Here is a 12,115-nt window from a genome sequence, read left to right as displayed (position 1 = left end):
ACTATGGTTTCTATTTCTTATATGTATTTCTATTTTGAGCATCAATCCAATCACATGGAAGAAATTTATTTTCAAGTCCCTACCTAATACATTTTCCTATAGTTGGAACTAACGTGCAGGGGACTCACGTAGTTTTAGGGAACAGAGATTTGTATATGCATGTATGTGTGTGTACACATGCCTTATAATCTGAGATTCTGCCATTTTATCTACAGACACATCTTCTGAAATATCCATCTTCCTGTGTTGTTCATAATTATATGTCCAAGTAGAAATACTGCTGTGTCATATTTCTTTTCCTTTATGCCAGGCCTCTTCAGGTATGACCATTTTGTTTGTTATTTCTGTTTCCCTCAGGGTTGCAAGATAATTTATATATTTATAAATATATATATACATCATATAGAGTAAATATGTATATAGAATCTCTTTGGGGACTTGTACTATATTCTGAACTCATTTCTCCAAAATACTGCTACTCACGTGCCAATCAGCATATGACTCTGTAGATATCATTAGCTCCACCCCAACTCCAACATGAACAGATGTAAACATATAACATATATTCAGAGTTTTTATGGAAGGGTAGATAAGGCTGGATAAAGGTACAGTTCCCACTCCCCTTAAGACTGGAACTAGAGTCACCCCTGATTCTTTCAAGAAGCTTTTTATTCTCTACACACTAGCATCAGTGCTACACAGAAAATGTGGACATGGATGCAGGCACAATTCCCCTTCTCAGAGGGAGCTCTCAACGGACTCAGGTTAACTGGTGGGGTTGCCATGTCCTAGCCATATTCCACACCACTTCCTCCTCATCAGAGTCATTTTTCTGTCTCTGAACATAGAAAATCTCCAATACTAGAGAAGAAATGAATTAAAGTCTACTGCTTAAATTGTCAAGAAATAAATAGTACACACTCTTGGCACACTTTCCATAACCTCCTAAGCCTCATTTTCATTATGCATATAATTATTGTGGTGTGTTTAGTTTTCCTATTGGAAAAGTGTAAGTATGCCTTTTGGTTTCATTGAATCCATAGTGGTTACCTTAGAAATATAATCTTTCTTGGGATGATCACTATGTTTTCTAGGGTTACTTTGGATCCTAGCATCCTAGTGTCCAGAGGATGTCAGAAGGGATGGCATTCTACTTGCACTCAATTAATTACACTTAAAGATATTAAGGAACATGCTAGTTTGGTTGCTTTTGCTTGCTTGATGAATAATGTTAGTATTTTTTTTAATCTCTCCAGAAAAAGATTCACTTATTTTAGAAATTCCTATTTCTAGATACAGACTTAAAAATCACTTCCCACATCCCTCCTTGTTTAAGTGTTCTCAGAACTGTCATTGGAAAATTGAATTTCATGTTTTTCTTACACTCTTTTCCTTCTGAAAAATCACCCTTTTTCTTCTCCCAGGGCGCTCATAACATTCTATGGAATTACTTCAAATCTCTTCTCATATAGGACCGTGGAAATTCCAATTTAGCCATACATTCTGAAAATCTGCCTAATCACTGACAATTTGTATTAGGCTGCTTTGCATTGCTATGAAGGAATACACGAAGCCGGGTAATTTATAAAGAAAAGATGTTTATTTTGTTCCATCGTTCTGCAAACTGTACAGGAAGCATGGTGCCAACGTCAGCCTTTGGTGATGGCCTCAGGAAGTTTACAATCATGATAGAAGGTGAAGGGGGAGCAGGCATATCACCTGGTGAGAGAGGGAACAAGAGAGATGCTAGGCTACTTTAAACAACCAGCTCTTTCCTGAACTAATAGAGTAAGAACTCATTGCTATAGGGAAGGCACCAACCCATTCATGATGTATCCACCCCCATGGCCCAAACACCTTCCAGCAGGCCCCACCTCCAACATTGGGGATCATATTTCAACATGAGATTTGGAGGGAAACACACATCCAAACCATATCACAATTCTCCCAAAAGAGAATAGACCATGATTCCAGATTCAGTGATTCAAGATACTCTTGCATTCATTCTAGTTGACTGTTGTTTATGAGTTATAATTCATATAAAATAAAATGCATCCTTTTAAAATATACAATTCAGTGCTCTTTAGTATATTCCCAAAGTTGTTAAAACTACAATTTTAGAAGATTTCACCATTTCCAAAAAAAAAAAATTCTGTACCTTTTTGCAGTAACTCCACCTTCCTCTCTCTTTCAGCCCCTAACAGCCAGTTGTCTGTTTTCTGTCTCTATAAATTTGCCTGTATTATTCATATAAATGAAATCATACTATATGTGGTCTTTTGTGATTTGCCTCTTTCACCTAGCATAACACTTTTTTAAGTGTTTTTATTTTTTATTTCTCCATTTCTAATTTTCTTTTTTCCTTTTAAAATTTTTTTTCTAGCATAATACTTTTCCAGGTTCAATCCTATTGTAACATGCAACACTATTTTATTTCTTTGTATTGCCAAATAATATTGAATTGTATGGATATACCATATTTTATTTACTCATTGCATCAGTTGATGAGCACTTTTAATTTCTTCCATCTTTTGCTCATTATGAATCATGCCACTGTGATCTTTCATGTCCAAGGGTTTGTATGCATATAAATTTCCATTTCTTTTGGGTATAGTCTTAGTAATGGAATTGCTAGGTCATGTGGAACTCTACATTTAGCATTCTGAAGTACTACCAAGAATGCTTTCCAAAATGGCTGCACCATTCTAAAAGTTCACCAGCTACATGTAAGAGTTTCAATTTCTCCACAACTTTCCCAGCATTTGTTATTTTCTGTCTTTTTTATTTTAGACAGCCTAGTGGGTATGAAGTGGTATTTCTTGATTACTAATGATGTTAAGTATTTTTTTACGTATCTGTTGACCGTTTATAGATCTTCTGTAGAGAAAAGTATATTCAAGTCTTTTGCCCACTTTTTTCGGTTGGGTTGTTCTTTTGTTGTCTAGAACTCTGAAGTTGTATACAGAGTATGAGGACCCTCTTGAGGGACACATTGGCTTTTTAGATATCTTCCTTTCTCCTTTGACTGTTTCTTCCCCTCCCCAAACCTGAGAAAACTTCATCTAGACTTGTTCAGATTCATCGTGTGTTCTTCATATCCCAAGTCCCACAGGGTCCTAGATTTTCAGTACTTAAAATCTTCTGTTTTTCTGTAATATTTTAGTTTCCCTGAGGCATACTGTATTATAATGCAAGTAACTGAGAGGAAAGAAAGGGGAAACAAAATGAAGAAGAGAAAAAAAGTTTAACATTTCAATATCTTATTTGAACACAAAGTATTCTAACAAGACATCTAGTTGTGTGTCAAGAAAAGGAAGGTGCATAAAATTGCTAAAATATGTACATCTTATGCATTGGAATTTTTTTAATTTTTAAATTTTAATCATTATAGATATATAATAGTTGTAGATATTTATGGGACACATGTGACATTTTGATACAATCATACAACATGTAACAATCAAATCAAGGTAATTGGGATAACCATCATCTAGAGCACATATCATTTCTTTTTGGTAGGAAATTCCAATTTTACTCTTTTAATTATTTTGAAAAATACAATAAATTATTTTTAACTATAGTCTCCCTATTGTGCTACTTGAACACTTGATTTTATTCCTTCTATCTAACTGTTGTCAAATTTAAAAAGGAACATGGTAGTTTTCTTGGCCTAATTACCAGCTTTATTCTGAAATTTGTGACAGCCCAGCTGTCTCATAGAATAGGAGATATCAATATTGGTCTTCTTATAAAGGGCACTTTTCTTCAGAGGCCTATTTATGTTGAGGTTAAAATCAGCTTATGTATTTGTTTGATAAATATCATAGAAGGGTTATTCTGTGAATTACTGCAATTAGTTTAGTGCCCCTATTATCAGAAATTTCTTATAGAATTATATGGTAAAACTTAATCGTATAAGTCAGTTCTATTAATAAGGCACCCATAAAAAATAAATTATAACATGTTGCCCACTTAAAGAAATATTCACATAACAGAATCACAAAATATATTCTGCACTGTTATTTTAAGCACTTGCTGCAAAGTTTTTCCTACAAATTTGAATGGCTCCTAGACTACCATTGTTAGTGCAGTAAATTTACTTGAAGCCACACAAAATCATCACCTATTCTGTAGTTACGAAAAAATGGATAATGAGTATACTTTATTTTCTATAAAAGAGTGAGTTTGCCTTCCACAGTCAAATATTTATCCAAATTTCAAAAAGCATGAAGATGTATTTGTTCTTTTGCAACCAAAGAAATAAGTTATGTAATGATTTAAAATAGAGAATTTATTCTCAGCTAGCAGAGAGAATAGACATATCAGAATACAACACAGTAATGACTAGAGTTTTAGAGTTTTATTAGAAAATTTTCATCTTGGATAAGGCAATTCAATAAGGGAAATTGTATTGTTCCATTCCACAATAAAACATATTTCCAAAAATAAATATGCAAATACAGAGATAATAATTTGCAACAATTGAGTGACTCTTTATGTGGGTAAAATTCCTCTAGTGATATTGATGAAATAGAAATAAATAGATGTTAAATTAATTTATTTTACAATAGATTGCAATGACAATGGTGATTTAATGAAAGACCATTTCTCAGTTATGAGGCAATGGCCACATGTGAGTGGAATGTGAAAGGGTACAGTTGGAGAATATCTGACATGCTCAACTCTCATATTTTTATAAATTATGATGTCGATGTCACTGAAGTTTGTTCTGACATTTGCTTCTACTACCTGCTGGTAATATACAGTACAGAATTTTTATCACAGAATTTTTATCACTTCTACCATAAACAAAGGTCAGCAATCACTTTAAAATACAAATGTTGACACATGGTTACTTTATCAAAAGTTTCCCTTTGCTTAAACCTCATTGAAGAAAATCTAAAGAAACACAGCAGTGTGTGGGAGACTCACATCCTGAACTTTTGCTCCAGGAACTACCACAGGAACATACCAGGAAAGCCAAGAGTATTCACAGACCCTTTGAAGGAAGCAGACTTCTCCTGCAGGACCCAGGAGAGAGCTGAAAAACTTTGAGTGCCCCAAGTGTGAAAGGGGGATCGATCATCTTCCCCAGAACACAAACCCTCACTGGGGAACCTGAAGGTCCAGATCATGGGAGAATTTGACCTTTCCTGGAAATCAGACAAATTTAGAGAGCTGAGCAAAACATAGGGGTCGAAGATGCAGTGGGAAGAGCACTGTGGGCTCTCTCAGTCCGCAGGGAAGCCATTTCTGACTTTGCCTTGCAGAGGTCCTTGGGGAGGGCTTACAGGGGAACTGGGAAAAGACCACAGGGAAAAGGAAACTTCCAGCTGAACTCTGTAACAATTTCAGCTGAATGGGAAGTTTCCTGGACAGAACTCAGGGGAGGAGGTGAATCAGGAGTGCAAACATAGCTCAGAAGCCAAGGCAGGCAGGGAAGTGCAAAACCTGAAAGCCTTGCTTGCTTTCTCAGTGAGGAGGCTTGCAGCCTGGGGCAAGTTCTCAGCCCTGTTCACCAGCTGCCTGGAAATAAACTCAGTGCTCTTGGGAGAGGGCATGGTGGGAGTGAGACCAGCCTTTTGGGCTGCATGGGAGCTGGGTGAGGCCTGTAACTGCCAGCTTTCCCCTGCTTCCCTGGCGACCTGCATGAGGCAGCAGAGGCAGCCATAAACCCCCTGGGAAAATAACTCCACTGGCCTAAGAACCATACCCCCGTTCTCCACAGCAGCAGCAGCAAGTCCCACCCAAGGAGAATCTGAGCTCAGACACACCTAACCCTCCCCCCACCTGATGGTCTTTCTCTCCTGCCCTGGTAGCCAAAGACAAATGACATAATCTTTTGGGAGCTCTAGAGCCCTGCCCACCAGCTGATCCTCCCTATACTACCACAGTTGATGCTCTCCTGAAAGTGCCACCTCCTGGCAGGAGACCAACCAACACAAAACTAGTGCACTAAATAAACTATAACTAAGGACCCTCACAGAGTCCATTTCACTCCCCTGCCACCTATGACAGAGCAGATGCTTCTATCCATGGCTGAGTGACCTGAAGATGGTTCACATCACAGGACTCTGCAGGCACCTGCCAGTGCCAGCTTGGAGCCCAGTAGTTCTGCTGGGTGGCCAGATTCAGAAGAGAAATTACAATCATTGCAGTTTGGCTCATAGGAAGCCACATCCCTAGGGAAAGGGGGAGAGCACTATCTCAAGGAAGAACACTGTGGAACAAAGGAATCTGAACAGCAACCCTTGAGCCCCATATCTTTCCTCTGACATAGTCTTCCCAAATGAGAAGGAAATAGAAAAACAATTCTGGTAATATGACAAAACAAGTTTCTTTAAACCCCCAGAAGATCACACTAGCTCATGAGTAATGGACTCAAACCAAGAACAAATCCCTGAATTGCCAGAAAAATAATTCAGAAGGTTGATTATTAAGCTAATCAAGGAGGCATCAGTGAAAGGTGAAGTCCAACTTAATAAAATCAAAAAAAGTTATAAGATATGAAGGGAAAAATCTTCAGTGAAATATATAGCACAAGTGGAAAACAGTCACAACTTCTAGAAATGAAGGACACACTTAGAGAAATGCAAAATACCCTGAAAATTATCAGCAATAGAATCAAACAAGCAGAAGAAATAAACTTCAGAGCTCGAAGACAAGGTTTTTGAATTAACCCAATCCAACAAAGACAAAGAAAAATGAATTTAAAGAAATGTACAAAGCCTCCAAGAAGTTTGAGATTATGTTATATGTCCAAACCTCAGAGTAATTGGTGCTCTTGAGGAAAAAGAGAAATCTAAAAGTTTGGAAAACATATTTGAAGAAATGGTAGAAGAAAACTTCCCCAGCCTTGCTAGTGATCTAGACAACCAAGTATAAGAAGGTCAAAGAATACCTGGGAAATTGTGTCACAAAAAGATCACCTATGCACAGAGTCATCAGGTTATCTAAAGTCAAGACAAAGTAAAGAATCTTAAGAGGTGTAAGGCAAAAGCACCAGATAATCTATAAAGGAAAGCATATTAGATTAACAGCAGATTTCTCAGCAGAAACCCTACGAGCTAGAAGGAACTGTGGCTCTATCTGCAGCCTCCTTTAAAAAAAATTATCAGCCAAGAATTTTGTATCCAGTGAAACTAAGCTTCATAAATGAAGAAAAGATACAGACTTTTTCAGACAAAAAAAAAATGCTGAGAGAATTCACCACTAGCAAGCCAACACTACAGGAACTGCTAAAAGGAGCTCTAAATCTTGAAACAAATCCTGAAAAATACACCAAAATAGAACCTCCTTAAAGCATGTATCTCACAGGACTTATAAAACCATAATACAATGAAAGAAAAAACACAAGGTACTCAGGCAACAAATAGCGTGATGAATAGAATAGTACCTCATATCTCAATACTAACATTGAATGTAAATGGCCTAAATGCTCCACTTAAAAGATACAGAATGGCAGAATGGATAAGAATTCACCAACCAAGTATCTGCTACCTTCAAGAGACTCACTTGACATGTAAGGACTCACATAAACTTAAGAGAAAGAGGCGTAAAAAGACATTTCATACAAATGGACCCCAAAAGGAAGCAGGAGTAGCTATTCTTATATCAGACAAAACAAACTTTAAAGCAACAGCAGTTAAAAAAGACAAAGAGGAACGTTATACAATGATAAAAGGACTAGTCCAACAGAAAAAAAATCACAATCCTAAATATATATGCACCTAACACTGGGGCTCCCAAATTTATAAAACAATTACTACCAGAGCTAAGAAATGAGATAGAGAGCAACACAAGAATAGTGGAGACTTTGATACTCCACTAAAAGCACTAGACAGGTCATGAAGACAGAACTTCAACAAAGAAACAATGGACTTACACTACACCCTAGAACAAATGGACTTAACAGGTATTTACAGAATATTTTACTCAGCAACTACAGAATATATATTCCATTCATCAGCACATGGAACATTCTCCAAGATAGCCCATATTATAGACCACAAAACATGTCTCAATACAATTAAGAAAACTGAAGTTATATCAAGTACTCTCTCAGACCACTATAGAATAAAACTGAAAATCAACTCCAAAACGAGCCCTCAAAATCATGTAAATACATGGAAATTAAATGACCTGCTCCTGAATGATCATTGACCCAACAATGAAAGAAAAATGGAAATTTAAAAATTCTTTGAACTGAATGATAATAGTGACACAATCTATCAAAACTTCTGGGATACAGCAAAGGTAATGCTAAGAGAAAATTTCATAGCATTAAATGCTTATATCACAAAGTCTGAAATTGCAACAGCCTGACCAACGTACAGAAATCCCATCTCTACTAAAAATACAAAATTAGCCGGGCATGGTGGTGCATGCCTGTAATCCCAGCTACTCGGGAGGCTGAGGCAGGAGAAACACTTGAACCTGAGCAGAGATCATGCCATTGCACTCCAGCCTGGGCAACAAGAGCGAAGCTCCATCTCAAAAAAATAAAAACAAAAGAAAAAAATCTGAAAGAGCACAAATAGACAATCTAAGCTCATACCTCACAGAACTAGAAAAACAAAAACAGACCAAACCCAAACCCAGCAGAAGTAGAGAAACACAAAGATTAGAGGAGAACTAAATGAAATTAAAACAAAAAAAATACAAAAGATAAATGAAACAAAAAGCTGGCTCCTTAAAAAGATAAATAAAATTGATAAACCATTAACAAGATAAACCAATAAAAAAAGAGAAGACCCAAATAGGCTCAATTAGAAACAAAACGAGATGTTTACAACCAATACCACAAAAATACAAAAGATCATTCAAGGTTAATGAACATCTTTACATGCATAAACTAGAAAACCTAGATGAGATGGATAAATTCCTGGAAATATACAGCCCTCCTAGATTAAACCAGGAAGAAACAGAAACTGTGAACAGACCAATAACAAGCAGTGAGATTGAAATGATAATAAAAATAATTGCCAACAACAACAACAAAAAGTCCAGAACTAGACGAATTCACAGCTGGATTCTATCAGACATTCAAAGAAGAATTGGTACCAATGCTATTGACACTATTATACAAGATAGAGAAAGAGGGAATCTTACCTAAATCATTCCATGAAGCCATTATCACCTTAATACCAAAACCAGAAAAGTTTTGGTATTACAAAAAAAAACGAAAACTATGGACCAATAATTTTGATGACTATAGATGTAAAAATCTTAAACAAAATACTAGTGAATCGAATCCAACAGCATATCAAAAAGATAATCCACCATGATCAAGTAGGTTTCATACCAAGGATGCAGGGATGGTTTAACATATGCAAGTCAATAAATGTGATACAGTACATAAAGAGAATTAAAAACAAAAATCACATGATTATCTCAATAGATGCAAAAAAGCATTTGACAGAATCAAACATTCTTTTATGATTAAAACACTCAGCTAAATCGGCATAGAAGGGGCATACCTTAAGGTAATAAAACACATCTAAGACAAACCCACAGCTAACATAATACTGAACCAGGAAATGTTGAAAGCATTCGCCCTGAGAACTGGAAGAAGACAAAGATGCCTACTCTCACCACTTCTGTTCAACACAGTACTGGAAATCCTAACCACAACAATCATACAAGAGAAAGAAAGACATCCAAATCAGTAAAGAATATCAAACTATCACTGTTTGCTGATGATATAATCGTATAAGTCAAAAATCCTAAAGACTCCTCCAAAAAGCAACTAGAACTGGTAAATGAATTCAGCAAAGTTTCCAGATACAAAATTAATGTACACAAGTCAGTAGCTCTTGTATATACCAACAGTGACCAAACTGGGAATCAAATAAAGAACTTAACCCCTTTTACAATAGCTGCAAAAAAAATTTAATTTAATTTTAAAAAATGTACTTAGGAATATACCTAACCAAGGAGGTGAAAGACTTCTACAAGGAAAACTACAAAACATTTCTGAAAGAAAGAATATACAACACAAACAAATGGAAACACATCCCATGCTCATGCACGGGTAGAATCAATATTGTGAAAATGACCACACTGCCAAAAGCAATCTACAAATTCAACACAATCCTCATGAAAATACCACCAACATTTTTCACAGAACTGGGAAAAACAATCCTGAAATTCATATGGAACCAAAAAAGAGCCTGCATACCCAAAGCATGACTAAGCAAAAAGAATAAATCTGGAGGCATCACGTTACCTGACATCAAACTATTTTATAGGGCCATAGTCACCAAAACAGCATTATACTGGTATGCATATAGGCACATGGACCAATGAAACAGAATAATAATAACAAAAAAAACCAGAAATAAATCCAAATAATCACAGCCAACTAATCTTTGACAAAGCAAACAAAAACATAAACTGGGGAAAGAACACCCTGTTCATCAAATGGTACTAACAAGCCACATGTAGAAGAATGAAACTGGACCCTCATCTCTCACCTTATACAAAAATCAACTCAAGATGGATCAAGGACTTAAATCTAAAACCTGAAACCATAAAAGTTCTAGAAGATAACAGCAGAAAAACTCTTCTAGACATTGGTTTAGGCAAAGACTTCATGAGCAAAAACACAATAGCAAATTCAAGAAAAACAAAGATAAATAGATTGGACTTAATCAAACTAAAAAGCTTCTGCACAGCAAAACAAACAATCAGCAGAGTAAACAGACAACCCACAAAGGGGGAGAAAGTCTTTGCAATCTGTACATCTGAGAAAGAACTAATATCCACAAGGAACTCAAACAAATCAACAAGAAAAAAATTAAACAATCCCAATAAAAAGTGGGCTAAGGACATGAATAGACAGTTCTTAAAAGAAGATATACAAATAACAAACAAACATATGAAAAAACGCACAACATCACTAATGGTCAGGTAAAAGCATATCAAAACCACAATGCAATGCCATCTTCTGCAAGAATAGCCATATTCAAAAAATCAAAAAAAAAAAAAGATGTTGGCATTGATATAGTGAAAAGGGAACACTTTTACACTGCTGGTGGGAATGTTAACTGGTACAACCACTATGAAAAACAGTGTGGAGATTCCTTACAGAACTAAAATTAGAGCTACCATTTGATCCAGCAACGCTACCATTTGATCCAGCAACCCCACCACCGGGTATCTATCCAGAGGAAAAAAAGTCATTATATAAAAAAGATGCTTGCACCCACATGTTTATAGCAGCACAATTCACAATTGCAAAAATACAGAACCAGCCCAATGGTCCATCAATCAGCAAGTGGATAAAGGAATTGTGGTATATATACCATGGAAGTCTACTCAGCCATAAAAATGAATGAAATAATGGCATTCATAGCAGCCTGGATGGAATTGGAGACCATTCTAAGTGAAGTAACTCAGAAATGGAAAATCAAACATCTTATGTTCTCACTTGTAAGTGGGAGCTAAGCTATGAGGATACAAAAGGCATAAGAATGATACGATGAACTTTGGGCACCCAGGGGAAGGAGTAGGAGGGGGATGAGACATAAAAGACCACAGTTAGGGTACAGTGTACACTACCTGAGTGAGGGGTACACTGAAATCTCAGAAATCACTACCAAAGAACTTATTCATGTAACCAAACCCCACCTGTTCCCCAAAAACCTACCGAAATATAAAATAAATAAATAAACCACAAAATAAACTCCACAAAAAAGTATCAAGGAAAAACATAGTAACATATATGATAGTAACATTTGTGATATATAGAAACATATCACAAATTACACATAGACATGCAAAAGATTTATTAGGGGAGATTTTTCTGAAGGACAAAGAGTAGAGGGAGAAGGACAAGGACAGGTAATAATATAAAAACTGAAATAAATCTATGTTAATTATCATATACCTAAGAGAAGATACATTTAAAAGATGGTAAAAAAATATGTTCTGAATTTGGTGCAAATGTTGACCACATATGTGTTTGTGAAACTACTAGTTTAAATGCTTTTTATATTGATTGACATTGGATATGTAATAATGAAGCACAAGCGTAACAACTTAAAATATGTTTTTCAGTCAAAAAAAGAAAGAATGATACAAGAAAGCACTACCAAAAAAGAAGAAAATCAAT

The 12,115-nt window shown here is 35.9% G+C and overlaps 1 long non-coding RNA gene across 1 annotated transcript in view; it reads right to left on the bottom strand.

The window, feature by feature from the left end:
* Window positions 1-1,170: 1,170 nt before the first annotated feature.
* Window positions 1,171-12,115, bottom strand: part of LOC129059347 (uncharacterized) — a 63,168-nt gene continuing 52,223 nt past the window's right edge. The window contains exon 5 of the long non-coding RNA XR_008525163.2: window positions 1,171-1,719. This is a non-coding gene — a long non-coding RNA (uncharacterized LOC129059347). The remainder of the gene's footprint in view (window positions 1,720-12,115) is intronic.

The sequence above is a fragment of the Pongo abelii genome, chromosome 4 (assembly GCF_028885655.2).
Source record: "Pongo abelii isolate AG06213 chromosome 4, NHGRI_mPonAbe1-v2.0_pri, whole genome shotgun sequence".
Lineage (NCBI taxonomy): Eukaryota > Metazoa > Chordata > Mammalia > Primates > Hominidae > Pongo > Pongo abelii.
Note: the sequence above shows the minus strand (reverse complement) of the source record. Positions and strands in the feature narration are given on the sequence as shown.